The following is a 25,500-nucleotide window of genomic DNA, read 5'->3' as shown; positions in this document are numbered from 1 at the left end:
AGAAGGAGACCTTTCTTATGAAGAGCTTCCTGTAGCTATCCTTGATACTCTGATCAGAAAGCTGAGAAATAAGAAAATATGTATGGTGAAGGTCCAATGGCACCAGCACAATGTTGAATAATGTACTTGGAAGTCGGAGCAAAGTATGAAGAACAACTACCCTCACCACTTTGAATGATCAGGTAATTAACTCTTTTAAATTCGAGAACGAATTTTATATAAGGGAGGAGGATGTAATAACCCTGAAAAATTTTTTAATATAAAAATAATAGAATAATCATTAAGTAATTAGAGAGGGGTAATATTGGAAATTAGGATCTAATGGCATGATTGAAGATGCATTGATATGATAAGGGCAAAATGGAAATCTAATAAGTTTAAATATATATATATATATATATATATATAAAAGATGAAATGAATTGCTGGCAGTGAGAATTGGTTTGAGGAAGACACGTATGTTGGGGATTGATCAGGGGGAGATACATAGTAGGAAAAAAAAACAAAAGAACTTAACCTTCAGCAGTGAGGAGGAAAGAACACAGAAAATAGAAGAAGAGAAGGAAAAGAGAGAAGAAGAGAAGGGAAAGAGAGAAGAAGAGAAGGAGGAGAAAGCACAGAGGAGAATTCGAAGATACAAAGGAAACAGTTGTGCTGCCGGCTGAAAGGAAGAAGAACGAAGGAGTGTGATCTCTTTTCCTCGGTGCAAGAACTTCAATTTTTCTGAGGAAAAGAGGTAAGTAACTCATTCTATCTAATGTTTTAGAGATCTGAAGATGAAAAAGGGGTAAATAGGGTCTTTGATAGGGATCCAAAGTGAGGAGGTTGGGCTTCAACAAAGTTTTTCCAAGACTACGGAAAAATTGTGTCAAAGTTCCAACTTTGGTGAATTATTTTGGAGGTCAATCGGCCTCCGATGATGATGTATTTTACCATTTTGGAAACCTCTATGAGTGTAGAACATTGGTTAAAAATTTTATAGAGTTTGGAGTTTGGTATGAGGATCGAATCTGGAATGAAGTAACCGGATGTCAATCCAGGTTACTGTTTATCCGGATGAAGAAGATGAAAAAAAGATGATGTTGGGTTGACCCAAGGTTCAGTAAAATTTTGGAGTAGAAGGAATTCGATCCTTTCGCACACCTTGACCCTATAGCATTGGTCCAAGGTATCTGTGGGATATTCTTGCATCATGATTCATATAAATTGAGGATTAATTAATAAGAATAAGGGAAAAAGAAAATATGTTAATTAAAGGGGGAAGTTGGGTCAACTGAAATTTTTATGCTTACAATTGATACATAGGTTATTGGGCCTTGATACAAGAATAAATGTGTTATTAATGCATGTTTCAGTTGGGCAAGGAACTAAGGATCAAGAGGAAGAAGTCCCCTACTGCCTTCCATAGAGTTTCGGGACCGTGTCGGATTGGCAGGTGAGTGGAAGTTTGTACTTTGCACCATGAGCACATTTCTTATTCATTTTCATGAATGTTTCCAAGTGTGACTTGATTCCACTTGAGCTTATTGATTGATTGTTGTGGTAGATTCCTCTATATTTTGTTCTCCATGCTTGATTATTCCGTACATTCATTTGGAAAAAATTGAGAGAAATTACAGGAGGAAAAAGAGTAATATGTTGAGTTACATTGCATTCCCTAACTCCTCACTCCCAACCTTGATATCTAGTTATGATTGGATCATGGTTGAGTGAGTGGTAGTCTTGATTATACTCCTTTTTAGTAGAGTATTAGAAGGGTGCATTATGGTATTCATGCATAGCTTGGCAGTATCTACAGGACACCCATAGTCGATGGGGTTAGATATCGGCCTGTGTGCACATAGTAGCCTTCTGGATGGGCGGAATCCAGTTCCTTCCTAGGAGGGACACGATCCTAGGCGTAGGATCGGCCGGTCCTACGACTTATATCTGCTTGCCGCCGGGCATAGTAAGACCACGCGAGGTGCAGTATGGCTTGCCACCGGGCAAAGTAAGACCCCGCGAGGTGCCGTTTAGTATGCAGATGTGAGATGTTTCTATGAATTTCTGTTTTGGATACCAGCCAGCATTTATATTATCAGTATGGTGTCTTATCCTGCATATGCATGTGACAGTAGGGAGTTGTTGTGGTTCGCCTAGGGCGTAAGACCCACCTCTCGAAAGCTGTCTAGTGATGACTTTGCATATTGACACCCTAATTTGCATATTTCAGTGTTATAATCTGTTGAGCATATTTATGATGTATCATTCATGTTTATTTGATTATTCTATATATGCTCCAGATGAGTTGATTGCGATTGTGGTGATACTATGATGATTTACTCCATATTTCTTATGTTGAGTTTTGTGCACCCTGTTATCGATGACTGCTCATATGTTCTTGAGATTTCACCTCGAGCCATGATTATATCTTGTCTCATGTGCATAATACTCTCTACTCCACTCACTAAGTATTCATATACTCACTCCCCAGTTGATATCCTTGTTGCAGGGCAGGTGCCGTATAGAGATGTGCAGAACTAGAGGTTGCCTGCTAGCTGTGCTGCTCCATAGTATAATGTAGAATAGAGGTTTATATATTTTTGGTGTATTATAAACCTTTCAGTTGTATATAGTGTACAGTTATAGACATAGATCCTGTTGTGGATATGGGTCGGCCATGGATGGATTGGGAACCAGATTTTATATAGATCAGTTGTGTGCATGTGATAATGTATTGCTATATATTGTTCAGGTTTATTATGTGATAGGTTATGTGATTGCTGCTTTGACAGGTAGAGTGGTTGTATGTGTTGATATATCCTGACAGGTTAACATAGATCAAAAGTGCTCATTTTGTGCATATATCATGCCAAAATATTTCGGAGGTTTAAGGATGTTTGTGTTAGGTTAGTATGGTTCTACGTGGTGGCTGATGGCCTTATGCCAACCCGCACCCTAGGACCGTCGCGGCGGCCCGCCGGATCGGGGTGGGGGTCATGACACCAGGGCTCGCGTTGACGATCCTCCTAAAGGTTAGATCGGGGTGTACATGGATACACTCCGAGCGGGACTGAGGTTCTCTTTGCATGGTTTCGTGAACGAGCTCCTGGCGGCTTACTACTTAGTCCCAGCGCAACTCACCCCAAACTCATGGAGGATGATAGTGGGCTTACTCGTCCTATGCCTTGCACATAGCCTAGTTCCCTCAGTTAATGTCTTCTGGAGGTGCTTCATGTTGAAAGCTAACTCCGCAAGCAAAGGGTGGTGGTATTTCTCTCCCCGGGGAGGCCACTCACTCTTCCGAGGTGCGCCTTCCTTCAATCACGGGTGGAAGTGCAAGTTCTTTTTTATTTCCTCCAAGCAACCATGGGATTTTGAGTCAGCCTGGGACATGCTGTAGGTTACCATTAATAACAGGCTGCCCAAGTTGTCGTAGCTCGAGCAGGTAACCTTAGATACGCTGCTCGGTTTGGAGGAAACTCCAAGACTCCCCGACTTGCTCATTGAGGAGGTCCTGGTAAATGTCGGCTTAAGCTTGTCCCATCCTAGGGGCAAAGGCGAAACATTTACTTTGCTTTCTTCTTTTTCTCTTTTTATTGTTGAATTCTGACATAATTTTGTTTGCCATAAATTGTAGGGATGCGCCTTGATTCCGAGGTTCTAATGGCCAAATACCATAATAAGGCGGTCGTTTCTGATGGAGCTCGGCCTGAGCCAAAGAGGAAAGCCCGAGCTGCTTCGGGACTCGGCGCCGAGAGGCGCTGGCTTGGAATCGTCATTGCTGAACCTGCTCGGCCTAAGCCCGAGCAGGTTACTCCACTCGGAGTGAGGCCACCACCGCAGGTAGCGGGGAAGGGTGCAGGAAAGCGGGTGGTCACATCACCCGCTGTAAAAATCCAAAAAAAAAAAGGGATAACGGGTCGGCCCGAAAAGACCGGGCCCGTCTCCCTTTCACGATCGTGCCCTAGGCACGATCTTGGATGGAAGAGGAGGAGGGTGCAAAGGGGAGGCGGCGGTGGCGTTGGAGAGGCGATTCGCCGGAGGAGACCGAGCGCCGGAGAAGTTCCGAGATCCGGCCGGCCGCGGAGGGGGGGAGAAGCCTTCCTTTTTCCTTCGGTAAGATCCTCCACAAGAGAGGATTTTCTCCTCTGATTTTCCACCGGAAAGGCCGCCGGAGTATCCCCCACCGGACCGAGGTAAGCACGGTGCTTTCCCCTTGTGTTTATTTCTCTGGATTTGGGTGGAGATGGTGGGATTTCGGCCGGCGGATCGTCGGGGAAGAGTCCGAAACAGGGTACCCCTGTTTCGGCTTCTCTCCTCCGGATTTTTGGCCGCCGCCGGCCGCCGGAATGGCCGAGATGCATGGCGTGAAGGGGGTTGATCGGATCTGTGTGAGGGTTGGAGATGAGTTCCTAGGATTTGTTGTGGATGGGGATGGTGGACCGAGGGCTTCCTCTCGTGGTTCCACCCTCTTCTTCTCTCCCTCTCATCGGTTCGCCGCCGGCCGGCAACGACGGCTGCTTTGCCGTCGAGTGGGAGGGGGGAGAGGCCGAGCCACCATGAGGAGGGCCTTCGGCTGATGATGGGAGAAGAAGAGAAATGGATATTCGGTTGGAAAGAAGAAGAAGAGGGGGGAGGATCCTTTCAGTTCTAAGAGAAGGAGAAAGAAGAGGGATCTTCTCTTCTCTCTTTCTTTGGTCGGCCACCATCGCCGGCGACTGCAGCAGAGGCGGCCAGCGATGGTTCGGCCAGTGGTGGTCGAGATGCTGTCGAGTGGAAGGAGAGGGCACAACCATCATGGCTGCTACCCTTGGACCAACGAAAATGAAGGAGGGGAGGTGTACTCCCAACCATGAAGAGAGAGGGATCTTCCCTTCTTTTGGTCCTTCCACCGGGACTGGCCATCGTCGCCAGGGTAGCTGCGGCCACGGCTGGCGATGACATAGGCCGGTGGTACAAGGGTGGGAGTCGGGCCATCCCGATTGCCCTAGATTTGGAAGGATTGAAATATTTGGGAACCTGGTGATGGATCCCATAATAGATGTGAATTATGGTTTAGAATATTTAAATATTAAATAATTTAGTTTGTAATTTGTAGCTGATGTTGTAGGGAAGGAGTCAGCGGAGCCAGGAGGTTTTGATCAGAGGACTCAGCACCCCAGCTCGTAGGTTGTGATTCGGATCTGTATTTGAGTTAGTCTACAATTTCAGTAAGAATTCCTACAATTGAACACCTTTATTTATGCATATATGGAATTTATCGTTGGTTATAATTTATCAGTATTTTGATATTAAATTTAAGAGCTTGTATGACACATATGAGATGTGCATTCTGATTGCTATGGAAATATTGAAATAATTAAATTAGAAAGAATTAACATATTTTTGAGAAATTATGAAAATATGTGACGTGATTGAAATGTGATTAAACATGTAAAACTAGACATGTAAAATGGGTTGGACTAACCTTGTCATGAGATAGCCTCTACGAGCTTATGCGTAGGATAGCTGCCACGAGCTTATGCGTGGGATAGCCTCTACGAGCTTATGCGTAGGATAGCCTCCACGGGCTTACGCGTGGGATAGCCTCTACGAGCTTATGCGTCGGATAGCCTCCACGGGCTTACGCGTGGGATAGCTGCCACGAGCTTATGCGTGGGATTTGTGCAGTCTTGGACTGGGTCATGATCTTGGTTAGTCCAAAGCCAGAAGTGAAAAGTCTGAAAACTTGAGAATCAGAGTAATACGGGAATGGATCACATAATGTGAAAAAGGATTTGTGTATATGTACTGATTATATACACTTGTTGTTTGTTGAGCTTTTGAAAAGATGAAATGGCATTTATTTGATGTTTTGATTATTTTACTATTATTACTGTGTATGGCTGTTGGGATTCTTATTGGACTGGAAAAGCTCATACTATTCTTACTTTCGTTTTCAGAGGCACTGGATTTGTAGAGTCCATCGGGTGGGACGAGAAATGAGATCAGCATGGAGTCTGACTGCTAGATAGATAGAAGCAGCTTATCTTTTATTGTTGGACATTTGAAAATCTTGTAATTAAACCGATCATTTATTTAAACATGTCGAATTGTCAATTTGAGTTAATTAATTAGTTATGGATTTATTGGAATTGTTGTTTATCTTAGGCCTTGCATGATCTTTAGAGCATTGCTCTAGGGCTCATGCGGCCGGTCGCGTGTCGGACCCGGGTGATGGGTTCGGAGCGTGACAGAGTGGTATCAGAGCTTAAGGTTAAGGTATCTTAGGGTTTATGTTCAGGTGAGTATCAGTGGAGAATTATGATAGAAAAACTATCAGAGATTTGGTTTATAATCACTTGAGATTGTAACAAGAATGATATTATAATCTAAGGTTTAAGATCACTAGGGACTGTGGCCTTAGTGGCATTAAAATTTGACGTTTAAGTTCATTGGGGATAGTGATAAAATCGAAATCTGAGCATATGTTTAAGATCACTAGGTATTGTGATAGAAATATATCATAGCTTAAGGTTATGATCACTTGGAACATGACAATTAAATTCAGTGCTTAAGATGTAAGATCATTGGATATTGTGATAAAATGTATGCATCGGATTTGGTTTTCGATGAGTGTAGAAGAAAAGTATAAATTGTCTGTGATCATGATAAGAGAGGTTTGACCTAAGATAAGTGTAGGAAGGTCAACAATGGCATATCGGTTATACGATGTTTAAGATATTATTTAAATGACCTGAAAATTCAAACTTGATATGGGTTTTGATGTGACTGTACTTTTGGATGTTGCTGCTAATTATTAGAGTGGGATTTGTACGTTGATTTAGCATTGGAGTAAGCTAAGGAGATTTCATAATATTGAAAGGAACGTTCTTCGAAGTTGAAAATGTATGTGGATTATATCTGGTGTTGGCATATTGGATATTGCAAATAGGTCTATTTCTTATGGATGTATTTGATTATTTTGAGGCCATAGAGTATGCATATTGATGGGAGAATTCTAATTATTTGAATTCTCATGTTTGGATTGGGCTACTGGATTTTACTTATAATTGTAGAAGACTATTTGATGTGTTAATTTAAAACTCAAGCCTAGGTTTAAGATTTGAGTAGGGATCTTTTGTCATTGTTGAGGAAGCCACTAATAAATGTCATATTGAGTAGAGACTTCGGTCATGAGATGCTTACATGAATTATCATATATAGCATTGTTGATGGATGTTAAGAATCTTGGTGAAGAAAGATCTGGAGGTTGATAGAGTTAATTCCTACTCATAGTAATATTGGCTCAACAGTTCTAACCTATTGAATTTGAAGTAAATTCTATTGGAAAGAAAATCAATGTAGATTTTCTAATTAAATTGCAAAGGGAATACAAGAATTACCCCCTTTAAATTAAACCTAGATATTTTGGATTCTAAACAGGTTGTGGAGATCGCATAGTGACCTTAAACTTGACTAAAGGATCGGGGGTTAGTTACGGTAAGTACACTCTATATAAATTGAGAACAAAAAGATCTAGAGGTTTTGCTCTAGTTCTACTTGAAAATTTAAAATTTGGATTTTCTTAGTCTCAATGCAAAGTGATACTTTAGTTAGAAATCATTTTGTGACTTTAGAGAATTTGATGAGTTAGATCAGTGTACAGCGGAAGTGTAGTGGTTTGAGTTATTTTGAAATCGATTAGAAAAAAAATAAAATAATAATAATACCTTAATCTGAAATGTATTATTATGGAAGACTTGAGTTAGTTTTCTAGTAGAGGGGAATGTTGTTAATTCTTTGCCTACTGGAAGTAGTTGTGGGCTCTCCTATTTTTGATAATTTTAAGAAGAATTTTTGGGGCATCTCAAATTTAGCGTTAACGGATTGATAGCTCTGTGATTAACCTGGGCCTGGAATGATTTAACATAGTTCTTCGACTCCTAGCTCTGATATTGTTAATATACCTATTGAACAGGTTTGCAGTTTTTCTAGAATAAAGGTTGATCATTTAATCACAAGCAAAGTTAAGAAAAGAAAAATGATTATAGAATATTAAGAGCATTTGATACTAAAGATTTCTCCCATTTCTGTTAAGCCAATTATGATCTCAATGTAGAATCAAGAGAAATTAATTTTCTTGGGATATAATTATGGCATTTTAATCCAAGGTTAGGAGTTTGGAATTCTTTTGAAGGAAATCAAAAGAACTTACTACGTGTGGTAAATAGAAAAGATCAATTTTGAGATGCTGTGATTTTTGTATGTCAAAATCTTGTGAGTAGGTACTCTAAGAGGGAGACTATTTGAGATCTTAGGGATGATGTGGGAGAAAGAAAAGTATTGGGTCCAAAGATAGTACAACAAACTGTGGATAAGATACAGGTGATCAGAGAACGGCTCCTTATAGCTCAGAGTAAATAAAAGAGTTATGCTGATAATAGGAAAAGAGAACTGGAGTTTCAGGTTGGTGATCATATTTTTTTGAAAGTATCTCCTACTAAAGGTATGATGAGGTTCGGGGTTCGTGGCAAATTGAGCCCTAAGTATGTTGGTCCGTTCGAGATCCTGGATAGAATTGGAGAAGTGGCATATCGTTTGGCTCTACCACCAGCTTTATCAGGTGTACATAATGTATTCATGTTTCAATGCTGAGAAAATATATTCCAGACCTGAACCATGTGGTAGATTTTGAGCCTATAAGTCTGCATGAGGATCTAACTTATGACGAGTACCTGGTACGGATTGTGGACAGATAGGATCAAGTGTTGCGACGACGGACCATTTCTTATGTAAAGGTGTAATGGAGCAATCACTCAGAAAGAGAGGCCACTTGGGAGCTCGAGGAAGAAATAAAAGCCAAACATCCTCAACTCTTTGGTATTACAGGTACGTTAATTTCGCGGACGAAATTTTTTTTTTGGAGGGGAGAATGTAAACCCCCCCCCCCAAAAAAAAAGGGATAACGGGCCGGCCCGAAAAGACTGGGCCCGTCTCCCTTTTACGATCGTGCCCTAGGTACGATCGTGGATGGAAGAGGAGGAGGGTGCAAAGGGGAGGCGGCGGCGGAGTTGGAGAGGCAATTCGCCGGAGGAGACCGAGCGCTGGAGAAGTTCCGAGATCCGGCCGGCTGCGGAGGGGGGGGGGAGAAGCCTTCCTTTTTCCTTCGGTAAGACCCTCCACAAGAGAGGATTTTCTCCTCTGATTTTCCACCGAAAAGGCCGCCGGAGTATCCCCCACCGGACCAGGGTAAGCACGGTGCTTTCCCCTTGTGTTTATTTCTCTGGATTTTGGGTGGAGATGGTGGGATTTCGGCCGGCGGATTGTCGGGGAAGAGTCCGAAACAGGGTACCCCTGTTTCGGCTTCTCTCCCTCGGATTTTTGGCTGCCGCCGGCCGTCGGAATGGCCGAGATGTATGGCGAAAAGGGGGTTGATCGGATCCGTGTGAGGGTTGGAGATGAGTTCCTAGGGTTTGTTGTGGATGGGGATGGTGGACCGAGGGCTTCCTCTCGTGGTTCCACCCTCTTCTTCTCTCCCTCTCGTCGGTTCGCCGCTGGCCGGCAACGACGGCTGCTTGGGTTGCCGTCGAGTGGGGGGGGGGGGGAGAGGCCGAGCCACCATGAGGAGAGCCTTCAGCTGATGATGGGAGAAGAAGAGAAATGGATATTCGGTTGGAAAGAAGAATAAGAGGGGGGAGGACCCTTTCGGTTCTAAGGGAAGGAGAGAGAAGAGGGATCTTCTCTTCTCTCTTTCTTTGGTCGGCCACCATCGCCGGCGACTGCAGCAGAGGCGGCCGGCGATGGTTCGGCCAGTGGTGGCCGAGATGCTGTCGGGTGGAAGGAGAGGGCACAACCATCATGGCTGCTACCCTTGGACCAAAGAAAATGAAGGAGGGGAGGTGTACTCCCAACCATGAAGAGAGAGGGATCTTTCCTTCTTTTGGTCCTTCCACTGGAACTGGCCATCGTCGCCAGGGTAGCTGCGGCCATGGCTGGCGACGACATAGGCCGGCGGTACAAGGGTGGGAGTCGGGCCATCCCGACTGCCCTAGATTTGGAAGGATTGAAATATTTGGGGACCTGGTGATGGATCCCATAATAGATGTGAATTATGGTTTAGAATATTTAAATATTAAATAATTTAGTTTGTAATTTGTAGCTGATGTTGTAGGGGAGGAGTCAGCGGAGCCAGGAGGTTTTGATCAGGGGACTTAGCATCCCAGCTCGTAGGTTGTGATCCGGATCTGTATTTGAGTTAGTCTACAATTTCAGTAAGAATCCCAACAACTGAGCACCTTTATTTATGCATATATGGAATATATCGTTGGTTATAATTTATCAGTATTTTGATATTAATTTTATGAGCTTGTATGACACATATGAGATGTGCATTCTGATTGCTATGGAAATATTGAAATAATTAAATTGGAAAGAATTAACATATTTTTGAGATATTATGAAAATATGTGACGTGATTGAAATGTGATTAAACATGTAAAACTAGACATGTAAAATGAGTTGGACTAACCTTGTCATGAGATAGCCTCTACGAGCTTATGCGTAGGATAGCTGCCACGAGCTTATACGTGGGATAGCCTCTACGAGCTTATGCGTAGGATAGCCTCCACGGGCTTACGCGTGGGATAGCCTCTACGAGCTTATGCGTAGCATAGCCTCCACGGGCTTACGCGTGGGATAGCTGCCATGAGCTTATGCATGGGATTTGTGCAGTCTTGGACTGGGTCATGATCTTGGTTAGTCCAAAGCCAGAAGTGAAAAGTCTGAAAACTTGAGAATCAGAGTAATACGGGAATGGATCACATAATGTGAAAAAGGATTTGTGTATATGTACTGATTATATACACTTGTTGTTTGTTGAGCTTTTGAAAAAATGAAATGGCATTTATTTGATGTTTTGATTATTTTATATTATTATTGTGTATGGCTGTTGGGATTCTTACTGGGCTGGAAAAGCTCATACTATTCTTACTTTCTTTTTCCGAGGCACTGGATTTGTAGAGTCCATCGGGTGGGACGAGAAATGAGATCAGCATGGAGTCTGACTGCTAGATAGATAGAAGCAGCTTATCTTTTATTGTTGGACATTTGAAAATCTTGTAATTAAACCGATCGTTTATTTAAATATGTCAAATTGTCAATTTGAGTTAATTAATTAGTTATGGATTTATTGGAATTGTTGTTTATCTTAGGCCTTGCATGATCTTTAGAGCATTGCTCTAGGGCTCATGCGGCCGGTCGCGTGCCGGACCCGGGTGATGGGTTCGGGGCGTGACACCCGCTAAAGCTCGTAGCGCCAAGAGAGTCGCCCGGTCGCCTTCATCGGGTCCCAAGCTAGGGAATACGCCTAAGGCTTGGGCTTCTTCCACGGCCGCGGCTCCATCCGAGGTTCGGCCCGCTCCCCTAGGGTCCGGAAGGAGGCCATTCCATCCTGATTGCCAGTTGTTCGAAGATGACACAGCACTGCAATTAAGTGAGGTCGCATGTGAGGTCGTGCGCTGGGCCTCACTCTCACGCGATCGGGCTGAGTTGGTGGAGCTCGGACTACCCGGGGTCGTTGACGAGGCATATACTACCGTTGTTTTGGTAAGTGATATTGCTTTTGCATAGGTACTTGACCTTGGCTCACTCTTGTTCTTTTGTGTCAGATGATGCATTTGGTCGATATATTGGGGATCGCCATGACCAACTCCTGGAAAAAGATTCGGGATTTGCGGTCGGACGTAGCCATCAAGAAGCAATGGAGAGAAGAGGCTGAGGCCCGCGTTGAGACTGAGCGCGCCCAAATTCAGGAGATGGAGGCCAAGCTTCTTCAGGTGCGATCGACTACCGAGGCTCGCATCTCGGAGTTGGAGTCTGCGCTAGCCAACCAGGGGCGCAAAATTGAAGCTCTAGAGTAGAAGGCCGAGGAGCTCGACCGGCTTGCTAAGGAGCAAGTTTCGGTGGCTGTCCAGAACTTCTGTGAGTTCGGAGAGTATATAGGCAGAGGCGGCGGTGGACACCATGTTCCGGGTTGTCGACAATTGTCGGGACCAAGCCCAGAAATTATGTTCCGGAGTTGACCTAAGTAGCTTATGCCCGTATTTGGACGACAATGTCGAGGTTGGCAAGTCAGCAGAAACGCATGGATCCACTGTTGGGACGGCGGACCTCGTCAAAGCTGCTGCAAAGGCCACGACGACGGCCGCTACCAAGGCCGAGAGTGAAAACTTCTCTCGAAGTTGAGCCCTAGTGTTGCCTAAAAAGACAACCCAAGAGGGGGGGTGAATTGGGTTTTAAGTAATTATTGCAATTAAAAACTTAATGAGTAACTAATTAAACCTTATTGCAGGTGGATTAATTAGTTTACTATATACAGTGGATGAAGAGAATGGGAGAGACAATTAAGCAATCACAAACACAAGAGATTTTATAGTGGTTCGGAGCTAACCCTTGCTCCTACGTCCACTCCCCAAGCTTCACTTGGGAGTTCACTATAATCCCTCGGATTACAGCCGGTTGTTTTACAAGCTCACAACCCAACTTGTTGTTTTACGAGATCACAACGAACTCGGTCGGTTTTCACAGGCTCACCGACTAGAACCACCTGATTGTTTTCTCGGGATCACAATCAAATCCTTACACCGTTGGTTTTAACCTTGGCTCACCAACCAACCTCTACACCCTTGATTCAATCCCCTGATTGAATCAAGTAACAAGAAAAATAATTTGAGACAAGTAAAAAAAAAAGCTTCTTAAAAAGCGTATTTAGACAATATAAACAAAGAAGAGTTGGAAGCCCTCAAACAGATTTTTGGAGGTGGAGAAAGGGGCTTCTCAAACTCTTTGACTCCTCTTGAATGTGCTGAAGATTTGCTGTCAGGAGGAGAGCCTTGAATGTGAGGAAGATGGTTGGAGAGTAGACTTCAATGCACTTCTTCCTTCTTTCTCTTGTAATTACTCTTGAGAGGCTTTGGTTGGTAGAAATCTCTTTTGCTTTGAATGGAGTCTCTCTTTCTTACTCTATTACTGTTCACTCTGGCTATTTAAGCCATCCCCAATGAAAACTAGCCGTTAGACACATATTTATGGCCGTTCTGCACACTCTGCAACTCCTGACAAAGTGTCCGTTGGGATCGGAGTCGACTCGCTCGATCTGGAGACGACTCGGCTGTTGCTGGAGTCAACTCATGCTTTACTGGAGTCGACTCGCCCACTGTTCAAAATTTGAAATAAAGTGCCGTCCCGTTCTGGAGTCGACTCGGCCAAACGTGGAGTCGACTCGCCAATGTCCGGAGATGACTCGGCCCTCCAGAGACGACTCGTTCTCAGGGTTCCAGAGATCTGTTTTTCTTCATTTCTTTCTCGAGTCGACTCGGATTATTTTGGAGTCGACTCAGCTCTCAGAGTCCGAAAACTGATCCTCTGTGTTTGGAGTTGAACTGCCTCTGAGTCGACTTGGATTTTGTTGGGGTCGACTCGGCTGACTTGGGAGTCGACTCGTGAGTACTTGGAGTCGGCTCGGCTCTCAGGATCCGAAAACTTTTCTCTGTGTTTTGAAGGTGAACTGCCTCGGAGTCGACTCGGACTTTGCTGGAGTCGACTCGGCTCTCAGACACCGAAGTTGGCTCTCTGACTTTGTCTTGTATTCCTTTGAGAGTCGACTCTTGCTTCCTTAGGAGTCGACTTGCCAACCGTTGGAGTCGACTCGAGTACTTCGGGAGTCGACTCGGCTCTCAGAGTCCAAAACGACTTCTCTGTCTTTCTGTCTATTACTCCATGGAGTCGACTCGGCAAGCATCGGAGTCGACTCTAATTCTTCCGGAGTCGACTCGGTGACAGATTCTGAGATTAATCTTTCTGTCCTGCTGTCTGTTCTCAGTCGGAGTCGACTCGTAATGTGCCGGAGTCGACTCGAGCTTGTGCCAGTGCTTCTGATACACTTGGAGTCGACTCGTAATCTTCCGGAGTCGACTCGAGCTACAGACTTTGGTTCAATTTGATTTCCATACTTAGCCAAAATGTCTTGAACCAAGGCTAGAGACAATTAATCATAAATTTACAAATATTTGACTGAAACACTAAATTGAATTCATTAGTTTAACATGAGATATACTCAAATGCTTTGAGCTCATCAAAATCAAATAGGGTTATAATCAATCACTCCACAATCTCCTCCTTTTTGATGATGACAAAACATTGAGTATTTATAAAGTGAATTGCTCAACCAAAAGGAGATTTATAATAAAGTTTTGAAATGAATTCAAGTGTCTAGTCATTTAATTTATCCAAAATTGAAAGGTGTAAAACAGTAAATCCTGAAATTAAAGCTCCCCCTTTCATTTGGAATTATATAAGCCTTCATGTCATGCAATCAATTGTTTGGCTTATATATGTTTAATGAATTTGCTTTCTTAAGATTTTAGATTCTCCCCCTCAACATATGCATTCAATTTTGTTTAGATTCTCTGAATTTTCTTTTAATGTCTTGAAGCTTTTGAGCTTAAATTTTTGGTTTTAGAGGGAAAATCTGCCAAGTTGTTCTTGAGTATGATTCAACTAATCTCCGAATATCCCTTGAATGGATTCTGGAGATTACTCCTTAAGGAGCCCCAACAGAGAGATAATGAGCCTCGAGGTATCGAATCCACTTAGAACAAATTACTTTGTGCTTTAAGAATTTTCTTTTTATTGATTCCCCCTTTACATTTCAATTCAATATATTTTCTTCCCCTTTTTGTCATCATAGCAAAAAGGCAGAAAGCACAGAAAAGTACAAGAACTCAAGAATGCACAAATTTGAAAGGAGGTGTCTACTCATTGTATTGATGCTTAATTTGAGTACAATTGTAATTTCATATCAAAAGAAGTCCTCAAGGGACTGTACATCATAAAGTAAAAAAGAACAAAAACACTAGGGTTTCTTTGTGGTGGAGGATGTGGCTTCCTTGCTCAGTCTAGTGTGTTTGATGACCATGCTTAACCCCTCATTGATGTTTCCCAGTTGTTCAAGTATCTCCGAGGTGGTTCTAGACTGAATCTAAGAAATGTGGTTGACACTCTCCTGGAGGGTGTCCAACCTGGAGAGCAGTGCATGGGCTAGTTTCTCGGCACCCTAGCTCTGGCTTCCTAGCTCTTGTCTGATGCCGTCTCGCATCTTCTTCGTGTCGTCCTTGACGTCACTCATGTTCCAGTATTGAGCTTGGACCAGGCTGCGCACATTTGATATCTCCTCCCTCAAGTGTGCAGTCATCTCGGCTACTGCTGCCAGGGAGGGAACAATCTCGGTGGAGGGAGCACTCGAAGGACCTCGGAGCTCCCTCAGCAACTCATCTCTGAGATCCCTCACTATCTCCTGCCGCAACTCACGGAGCTGCTCAGAAGAAATGCGGACCTCCAGTGGCTGCTGCTGAGTAGATGGGGCAGTGGAGGTGGAGGGCTCTGTATGTGCAGGACCAGAGGTAGAAGGATGAGTGGGTAGATCTGTATGGTGGTCCTGATCATGGTCAGAGATAGGAGAGTGATGAGTGGTAGGGTCAGAAGATGTGGATGGTCTCCGTACCCAGACTCCCTCTACTCTATGGAATCCCATCCGATGAAGGGTTCCCTCACCCATGCGATCTGTAAATCACAGTGAGCGAGAGGTTTCCCCTCAGGAATGGGGACCTCTAACTCCCGAAATATCAGAGTGAACAACATGCCATATGGGAGACTGAGCCTAGGTTTATCTAGGGGCTCACAGAGGTACTTGTAGATAAGTCTTGGAAAGTGGATGGGAGTGTCTTGGAGGAGGTAGAACATCACAGCTAGGTCTCTCTCCGAAATGAAGTCAAATCTACCTGTCTTCGGGAAGAGAGTCCTAGAGATAACACTAAGGAGAAGTCGCATTTCAGCCGAAAGCTGATTTGCGAACACCTCCTCTATGGGGGACACTGGTGGACTCCCTAGAATGGCCGTAAGGGCCTCTGTCCTGTCAGAGGGGTGTGTGGGAACAATCCCCTCACTCGAGAGATGGAGGACTCGTGCAATAAAGTCCTCCGAGATGAATACAGGGACACCCATAACAGTTTCCTGGATACCCCCGTCTACCCGTGCCACTGAACCATAAAACTCCCTAACAAGCCCTGAATAGGTAGGGAGGTCAAGAGTGCAGAAAAACTCTAAACCTTGGGCTCTAAGGTGATGCCCTAGGTTGAACCCTTCCCGGGAGAGGAAGTCAATGTTGACATGCCTCCCGGTAGAGACAACCTTCCCGGCGCATGAGCGCGAGGGAACCGGCCTAGGCGGGCAAGGAACCGGAGGTGGTGGCCTCGCCGGTTCGTTCCGAGCCTTGGACCGTCGCTCGGCCCCGCTCGCGGAGATGGGTCTCTTTCGGCTTGGGACAACTACTTTTCTAGGCATTTTTGACCTAGACACGGGAGAGGAACTAGGAAAAATGGAGGAAAACTCGATGGAGAAGACCTAAAATGGGTCGGAGACGAGGTCGGAGTCGGCTCTAGGGTTTTGGAACAGTGTCGGCTGTGAATAGAAGTGGGGATTGAACGTTCCGATTAGGGTTAAAACATCGAATTTCCGACCTCGAGTCGACTCCAGTAAGTCGCGAGTCGACTCGACTGCGAGTCGACTCCAAAATATGCGCGAGTCGACTCCCCCATGAGCCGACTCTAAAATGTATCCGAGTCGACTCGAACTCTGGCACGCACCCAAAAATCATGTTATTTTCGTGCCACAAGAGAGAGTTATGGACTTATCCATGATTTAGGAACTGATTTGATGATCATAGATAATAAGTTCTATGTCCACCATAGACTAATCCTCAAAATCTATGAACTAGAGGAGAGTATCACGAGAATGGATCAATCACTCCTAACCCTCTTCTAAGTATGCAAAATCGATCCTCACTCAGAAGTTTTGTAAAGATATCAGCAAGTTGATCATCAGTACACACAAATTAAAGTGTCACATCACCATTCAGTACATGATCTCTTATAAAGTGATGTCTTATCTCAATGTGTTTAGTTCTTGAGTGCTGAATTGGATTTTTAGTTAGATTAATGGCACTTGTATTATCACAGTTAATGAGAATTTTATCTTGTTTAATGCCATAATCTTCAAGTTGTTGTTTAATCCATAAGATTTGAGCACAACAACTCCCGGCAGCAACATATTCGGCTTCCGCCGTAGATAGTGCAACCGAGTTTTGTTTCTTGCTAAACCAAGAGATTAAATTTTCTCCTAAGAATTGACATGACCCGCTAGTGCTTTTTCTATCAAGTTTACAACCAGCAAAGTCTGAATCTGTATACCCTATTAAGTTTATGCTAGATTCTTTAGAGTACCATAAACCTATATTTTTTATTCCTATTAGGTATTTAAAGATTCTCTTAACTGCAATTAAATGTGATTTCTTAGGATTAGATTGATATCTAGCACACATGCATACACTAAACATGATATCAGGTCTACTTGTAGTAAGATATAATAAAGATCCTATCATACCTCTATGCATCTTTTGATCTACTGATTTACCTGATTCATCTTGGTCTAGTTTGCATGATGAACTCATGGGTGTGCTGATTGACTTGTTTCCTTCCATATCAAACTTCTTAAGCATCTCCTTGATGTATTTAGCTTGATTGATGAAGATCCCTTCTTCAGATTGTTTGATATGGAGCCCGAGGAAGTAGTTCAGCTCTCCCATCATGCTCATTTCAAATTCACTCTGCATTAGGTCAGCAAATTCTTCGCAGAGGCGATTGTTACTAGCACCGAAAATAATATCATCTACATAAATCTGAACTACTAACATATCTTTGTTTTTTCTTTTTAAAAACAATGTTGTATCAACATTTCCTCTAGAGAATTCATGGTCTAACAGAAATTTGTAAGTCTTTCATACCATGCTCTAGGTGCTTGTTTCAAACCATAAAGTGCTTTGTTTAATTTATACACATGATTGGGGTATTGATGATTTTCAAAATCAGGAGGTTGTTCTACATACACCTCCTCATTAATATACCCATTCAAAAAGGCACTTTTTACATCCATTTGAAATAATTTGAAATCTTTAGAGCATGCAAATGCTAGTAACAATCTAATTGCTTCAAGTCTAGCTACAGGAGCAAAAGTTTCATCAAAGTCTATACCTTCTTCTTGATTATAGCCTTTTGCTACTAGTCTAGCCTTGTTCCTAATCACGATTCCATTTTCATCAAGTTTATTTTTATATATCCATTTGGTTCCTATTATTGAGTATTCAGAGGGTCGCTCAACTAGGTTCCATACTTTGTTTCTAGTGAATTGATTTAGTTCTTCTTGCATTGCATTTATCCAATTTACATCATTTTCATCTTCTTCTACATTTTTAGGTTCAAGGTGTGAGACAAATGCTAGATGATTATTTAAGTTCCTAAGAGATGCTCTAGTTCTAACAGGTTGAGATGGATTATCTAAAATTAATTCCTAGGATGCCCATGAGCATACCTCCAAGCCTTAGTCAGCCCATGATCCACAATTGCCTCTTGGCTTATTGATGCATTTCCAATTAGTTTTTGTTCATCTTCTTGTAATGTCATCTCATCAATCTTTTCTTCAAGAATTTCTGCATCATCATCAGGAACAACTCTCTTGCTAGAAGAGATATCATTAGTATCATCAAAAACAACATGTATAGACTCTTCAATAACAAGGTTTCTTTTGTTAAACACTCTATAAGCTTTACTTGATGTAGAATATCCCAAAAAGATACCTTCATCAGATTTTGAATCAAATTTACCTAAGTTATCCTTGCCATTATTATGAATGAAACACCTACATCCAAAAACATGAAAGTAGTTTACTTTGGGCTTTCTACTTTTCCAAAGTTCATAAGGTGTTTTCTTTATAATGGGTCTCAATAAAACTCTATTTAGTATATGACATGATGTATTAATGGCTTCTCCCCAAAAATACTTAGGTAGGTTACTTTCACATAACATGGTTCTAGCCATTTTCTCTAGGGTTCTATTCTTTCTTTCTACAACTCCATTTTATTGTGGTGTCCTAGGTGCAGAGAAATTATGGGTTATCCCCTTTTTACTACAAAATTCATCAAATAGATGATTTTCAAATTCCGTTCCATGGTCACTTCTAATAGCTATGACTGAAGCATCTCTTGCATTAGTTACTTCCTTATGAAATTTCTTAAATACAGAAAATGCTTGATCTTTATGAGCTAAGAACATGACCCAAGTATATCCAGAAAAATCATCTACAATAACAAGACCATATTTGTTTCCACCAAGACTTGTGGTTCTAGTTGGTCCAAATAGATCCATGTGTAGTAGTTCAAGAGGTCTAGAGGTAGAGACACAATTTATGGATTTAAAGGAGTTCCTCGATTGTTTGCCATATTGACATGCTTCACAAATTTTATTTTTCTCAAATTTTAGTTTTGGCAAACCTACTACAGAATCTCTTTTAACTAACTTAGATATTGTATCCATACTACCATGTCCTAATTTACGGTGCCATAACCAACTTGCATCATCAACTTTAGTATCACTGGCTACTAAGCAAGGACTGTTTTTAGTAAGATCATCTAGATCTACTATATAGACATTTCCACGTCTTATTCCTTTGAATACTAAGCTATTGTCAATTGAGTTGGTTATGATGCATAGGGATGGTTTAAACAGAACATCAAAACCCTTATCACATAATTGACTTATGCTAAGTAAGTTATGTTTAAGACCATCTACCAATCGTACATTATCAACAAAGGTTGAGGAGGTGATTTGTATTTTACCTATACCAATGATGTGACCCTGATTATTGTCTCCAAACGTCACTGCACCTCCCTTTTTAGGCTCTAGGGTGAAGAATTGCTCCTTGTCACCCGTCATGTGTCTTGAGCAGCCACTATCCAAGTACCAACAGTTTTTGTCGACTTTGGCTGCAAGACACTCCTACACAAGGAAATCATACAATTTTAGGTACCCAAGTTTTCTTGGGTCCTTCATAGTTAGTAATATTGGTTCCTTTTGGAACCCAAACCTTTTTTATTTTTTTTTAGCTTTTTCTTTTCTATGGTCACACAAATTAGCTTTGTGTCCTATCTTTCCACAGCAAAAATAGGTTATATTCTTAATTTTGCTTTCCCCTGCTTTCACAAAAAAATTACTAAGGAGCTTTTGCTTATTCTTAGGTTTATACCCTAAACCAGCTCTATTGAACACAGCGCATTGATTATTAAGTATCATTTCTAATTTTTCAGAACTATATGTAAACTTTTCTACAAAAGGTTTGTATTTTTCAAGTTCTTGTGCCAACTTTTGTTTTTTCTGTTTTTAGTATGTTTAAGTCTTTTGTGAGATTATCTCTTATAGTTTGTTTATCGTTTTTAAGTTCTGAAATTTTCTTGGTTAGTTCTTCGTTATCTTTAATTAAGGTATTAGTTTTTTGAATTAACATTTGCTTGCTTGTTTTAAGTTCTAAATTTTCTTTAATGATAAAATCCTTATCCTTAACTAATTTATCGTATTTATGGAAGTGAGATTGATTGGTTAGTTTTAGCTCTTTATTCTTAAGATTTATTGTCTTATATTCATCCATTAATTTATTAAACGCATCATACAATTCATCAAAGGTAAAATCTAAGTGTGTTTAGATGTTACCTCATTTTCATTCGCCATAAAGCAGAGGTTGGCCTTTTTCTCTTGTTCCTCATCCGATGATGATGATGATGAATCGGAATCCGATAAGGTGGAGACGAGGACTTTCTTTTTCTTATATTTGCTGGCCTTCTTGAGCAAAGGACAGTCCGCTCTGAAATGTCCCGGCTTCTTGCATTCATAGCATCCGATTTCCTCATTTTTCCTTTTCTTACCTTTATTCTTGTAATAGGAACTCGAGGGACCTCTCCTCTGATGAAAGGACTTCTTTCGGTTGATGAATTTTCTGAACTTTCGCACGAGAAGAGCCTCATCATCATCTCCCTCATGATCTTCTTCTTCACTGCTGCTACTGCAAGATAAATCCTTGTTAGAAGAAGTAGATTTGAGAGCTATTACCTTTTTCTTATGAGAGGATTCTTCTTCGCTGTGTTGTTTCATTGTGAGCTCGTGCGTCATTAGGAATCCAAGAAGCTCCTCAAGTGGAAGCTTGTTCAAGTCCTTGGCTTCTTGGATTGTCGTAACCTTGGCCTCCCATGACCTTGGCAGACATCGAAGAATTTTTCTGACAAGGTCACTGTTAGTATAATTTTTGCCAAGGCTTTTTAGGCCATTGACAATATCAGTAAATCTAGTAAACATGCAAGTGATAGTTTTATTGAAATCCATCTTAAATAATTCATACTTATGTACTAGTATATTTATTTTAGATTCTTTTACTTGATTCGTGCCCTCGTGGGTCACTTCAAGTCTATCCCATATCTCTTTTGCAGAATTGCAAGTAGAGACTCTATTGAATTCATTTCGGTCTAAAGCACAATAAAGCACATTCATTGCTTTGGCATTTAGTTGTGCCTTCCTAATATCATTGTCATCCCAATCTTTTTCAAGTTTGGGTATAGTAACACCCTCTACAAAAATTGATGGGATGTATGGTCCATTAAGTATGGTGGTCCACATCTCATAGTCTTGTGCTTGGATAAATATCCTCATCCTAGCCTTCCAATATGAGTAGCCGGTTCCATTGAAGAATGGAGGTCTATGGGTGGACTGCCCCTCAATATAAGAAGATCCAAATGGGGTTGTCATTTTGATCTTTTACTCTTTTGATGGAAGAGTTCCTGCTCTGATACCACTTGTTGCCCAAAAAGACAACCTAAGAGGAGGGGTGAATTGGGTTTTAAGTAATTATTGCAATTTAAACCTTAAGGAGTAACTAATTAAACCTTATTGCAGGTGGATTAATTAGTTAACTATATGCAGTGGATGAAGAGAATGGGAGAGACAATTAAGCAATCACAAACACAAGAGATTTTATAGTGGTTCGGAGCTAACCCTTGCTCCTACGTCCACTCCCCAAGCTTCACTTGGGAGTTCACTATAATCCCTCGGATTACAGCCGGTTGTTTTACAAGCTCACAATCCAACTTGTTGTTTTACGAGATCACAACGAACTCGGTCGGTTTTCACAGGCTCACCGACTAGAACCACCCGATTGTTTTTCCGGGATCACAATCAAACCCTTACACCGTTGGTTTTAACCTCGGCTCACCAACCAACCTCTACACCCTTGATTCAATCCCCTGATTGAATCAAGTAACAAGAAAAACAATTTGAGACAAGTAAAAAAAAAAAAGCTTCTTAAAAAGCGTATTTAGACAATATAAACAAAGAAGAGTTAGAAGCCCTCAAACAGATTTTTGGAGGTGGAGAAAGGGGCTTCTCAAACTCTTTGACTCCTCTTGAATGTGCTGAAGATTTGCTGTCAGGAGGAGAACCTTAAATGTGAGGAAGACGGTTGGAGAGTAGACTTCAATGCACTTCTTCCTTCTTTCTCTTGTAATTACTCTTGAGAGGCTTTGGTTGGTGGAAATCTCTTTTGCTTTAAATGGAGTCTCTCTTTTTTACTCTATTACTGTTCACTCTAGCTATTTAAGCCATCCCCAACGAAAACTAGCTGTTAGACACACATTTATGGCCGTTCTACACACTATGCAACTCCTGACAAAGTGTCCGTTGGGATCGGAGTCGACTCGCTCGATCTGGAGTCGACTCGGCTGTTGCTGGAGTCGAATCATGCTTTACTGGAGTCGACTCGCCCACTGTTCAAAATTTAAAATTAAGTGCCGTCCCGTTCTGGAGTCGACTCGGCCAAACGTGGAGTCGACTCGCCAATGTCCGGAGATGACTCGGCCCTCCGGAGACGACTCGTTCTCAGGGTTCCAGAGATCTGTTTTTCTTCATTTCTTTCTCGAGTCGACTCGGATTATTTTGGAGTCGACTCGGCTCTCAGAGTCCGAAAACTGATCCTCTGTGTTTGGAGTTGAACTGCCTCTGAGTCGACTTGGATTTTGTTGGGGTCGACTCGGCTGACTTGGGAGTCGACTCGTGAGTACTTGGAGTCGGCTCGGCTCTCAGGATCCGAAAACTTTTCTCTGTGTTTTGAAGGTGAACTGCCTCGGAGTCGACTCGGACTTTGCTGGAGTCGACTCGGCTCTCAGACACCGAAGTTGGCTCTCTGACTTTGTCTTGCATTCCTCTGAGAGTCGACTCTTGCTTCCTTAGGAGTCGACTTGCCAACCGTCGGAGTCGACTCGAGTACTTCGGGAGTCGACTTGGCTCTCAGAGTCCAAAACGACTTTTCTGTCTTTCTGTCTGTTACTCCATGGAGTCGACTCGTACTTTGCTGGAGTCGACTCGGCAAGCATCGGAGTCGACTCTAATTCTTCCGGAGTCGACTCGGTGACAGGTTCTGAGATTAATCTTTCTGTCCTGCTGTCTGTTCTCAGTTGGAGTCGACTCGTAATGTGCCGGAGTCGACTCGAGCTTGTGCCAGTGCTTCTGATACACTTGGAGTCGACTCGTAATCTTCCGGAGTCGACTCGAGCTACAGACTTTGGTTCAAATTGATTTTCATACTTAGCCAAAATGTCTTGAACCAAGGCTAGAGACAATTAATCATAAATTTACAAATATTTGACTGAAACACTAAATTGAATTCATTAGTATAACATAAGATATACTCAAATGCTTTGAGTTCATCAAAATCAAATAGGGTTATAATCAATCACTCCACACCTAGGTGGAACAGACTGGTTAAGCCTTTGGCTTAAGTATACATTTTTTCCTTTTTTCTCTTTTCTTTGTAAAGTTGGCCACCTAGGAGGCCTTTTGTATTTTGTCTGACCTTGGGGTCAACTTTCCTTGTATTTGGCCCTAGGCCTTTTGGTATTAATGAAGTAAGCTTTTCCTCCTTCAAATCCTGTCTTTTGAGTTTTTGAATTCACGTGGCCTTGCCTTTAAAAACTTTACCTCGTATTCAAAAAAATATTTGTTCATCTCACATCTGGTCGTTAAAAACCGAACTGCGGTGCTTAGGTTCGTATCCGGCCTATGTGGGAGGAACCATGCTAGATATCCACCGAGGTTTTGTGATCGGCATTTGTTTTTAATTTCGTGGTCCATTATTCTCGAGCTCGTCCGCTGCCCGGATCGAGATTCAACCCTATTTTAGCTCTCATATCGTAGCTTAGGATGCTTTCAATATGGATGACTGTCGCGAACTTTGACGATTCCCAACTTTGGAAGATTTTCTCAAGTTTAAGAAGGACATTTGGATCCGAGTCAGGTCGCACTCAAACTTTCCATCCCTCCGCTCAGATTGGGGATGATTTATAGAAAGCTTGTGGAGAAGCCTTTCCTCAGCTCTCCGTTGACGCCGCAAAGCATCCCGAGCCGAGCACAAAGGATGACTTTGTAGATGCCCCCTCACTCAGATCAGGGGCTCACTTGTAAATTCCTACGGAGAGGGGTGCTCTTCCTCGGCTCCTCGTTGACGCCGCAAGGCATCCCGAGCCAAGCTCAAGGGATGACTTTGTAGATGCCCCCCACTCAGATCAGGGGCTCACTTGTAGATTCCTACGGAGGGGGGTGTTCTTCCTCGGCTCCCCGTTGACACCGCAGGGCATCCCAAGCCGAGCTCAAGGGATGACTTTGAAGATGCCCCCACTCAGATCAGGGCTCGCTTGTAGATTTCTGCGGAGGGGGGAGTGCTCTTCCTCGGCTCCCCGTTGACACCGCAGGGCATCCCGAGCCCAGCTCAAGGAATGACTTTGTAGATGCCCCCCACTCAGATCAGGGGCTTACTTACAGATTTCTGCGGAGTGGGGTGCTCTTCCTCGGCTCCCCGTTGACGCCATAGGGCATCCCGAGCCGAGTGATGAGAGCACAAAAGTGCAATCATCGTTCCATTTTAATTAGTATTATAGTTAATCTATAATGATAAAATTAATTAATTAATGTTGTATTTGTGTTTGAGTGCAAGGAAATCAAGAGACCCAATAACATTAGGTTTGAGCCCAATGCCCGGCAGCCCGAGTTCAACAAATTCCCCAGCTACCATGCATGCATGAAATCCCGGACGTCCACGCCATCAACGCAATCAAACCAAGCATCCCACTTCCCAAACCTGTTTCATCAGGTTCATCTCCATCCGTTGAGAACACACCCCAGCCAATCAACAGCCCGTACAGCCAGCTCGTTCCCCCCTGCATCACGTCTCCCACTTGGGCCAAAGAAGGAAGTCCACAGCCCCCTCCACGAGCCCCAGCTTCTTCCTCCCATCGATCACGACCCCGCCTCAGCACATCCCGAGAGCAGCTGCTAGCATCCCAACCACATCCCAGCGCTCCAGCCTCCTCCATCGTTCCTTCCGCAACAGCCCAGCTCCTTCCCAAATCAGCAAGCCGCAAAGCGATCTCCCAACGCCTCATCCGCGACTGCAAGCGTGATCGCCTCCTCATCCAGCAATGGTTCCGTGGCCAGCCCCTCTCCCGTGATCCAAGCATCGCACCCAATCATCCCGCCGTCCACGACTCCTCCCTTCCCG

This window comes from Phoenix dactylifera, chromosome 15, assembly GCF_051530095.1.
Source record: "Phoenix dactylifera cultivar Ajwa chromosome 15, Ajwa_hap1_PhDact_Kaust_v1.1, whole genome shotgun sequence".
NCBI lineage: Eukaryota > Viridiplantae > Streptophyta > Magnoliopsida > Arecales > Arecaceae > Phoenix > Phoenix dactylifera.
The sequence above is the reverse complement of the archived record's forward strand: the minus strand, read 5'-3'. Positions refer to the sequence as shown.